Here is a 775-nt window from a genome sequence, read left to right as displayed (position 1 = left end):
GCGCTGTGGGGGGAGCTGCGTGCAGGCGGGTCTCTGACCTGAGCCTTTTTCTTTGGGCTGCCCTATAGGCACCAGAGCTTCGGGCGGGAGGAACCCAGAGCTGTCCAGAGCTGACTAGAGCAACCTGAATGCCATCAGTGGTATGGGCTCCATCTCCTTCAGCTCCAGTGGGTGACCAGCTCCCAGGATGTCTCCTTGCAGGGGCAGATCCTGCCCTGGGGCTGGGGGCGGGCAGGGTGATTGCAGGGGGACACTGCAAATCCGGATGGACACCTCCAGAGATGGGCAGCGTTTGGAAGCATGGAGAAAAGCACCTTTTCTCCTAGGAGGAAGACAGTTGGGTAAGCCTCACGTCCCAGCTCGGGGGGGTTAAGGAAATGGTTCTAAAAACCTTGTGGTGAAACATAGTTTTGCCATCCTCAGTCCCGGGAATAGATGATCCTTTTTAGCTGCAGCTCTCAGAAAACTCACCCTGAAACAGCCAGCGTGTTGAATTTCAACTCCTAAAGGTACCGTTTCAGCAGACTACAATGGGGCCACCGGTGGCTTTAATTGGCCGCCACCAAACGGGTGGTGATTAACTGCCTTACGAAAAGAGTGAGCCAAGCCACCTGCGCGTGGTCGCTGCCCTCCTCACACCTCCTCCTGCACGGCTTTTCTCTCCTTATTTTGCAGAATGGGACGTTCAGGTAGGTAAAGCTCGAGGGGGTTTGGATGGAGTAGAAATGGGAATAAAGCGCTTGTTGCTGCTATTGTAGTTTTGGCTATTGTCACC

The sequence above is a fragment of the Buceros rhinoceros genome, unplaced genomic scaffold (genome assembly GCF_000710305.1).
Source record: "Buceros rhinoceros silvestris isolate BGI_N320 unplaced genomic scaffold, ASM71030v1 scaffold12534, whole genome shotgun sequence".
In the NCBI taxonomy this organism is placed as follows: domain Eukaryota; kingdom Metazoa; phylum Chordata; class Aves; order Bucerotiformes; family Bucerotidae; genus Buceros; species Buceros rhinoceros.
Note: the sequence above shows the minus strand (reverse complement) of the source record.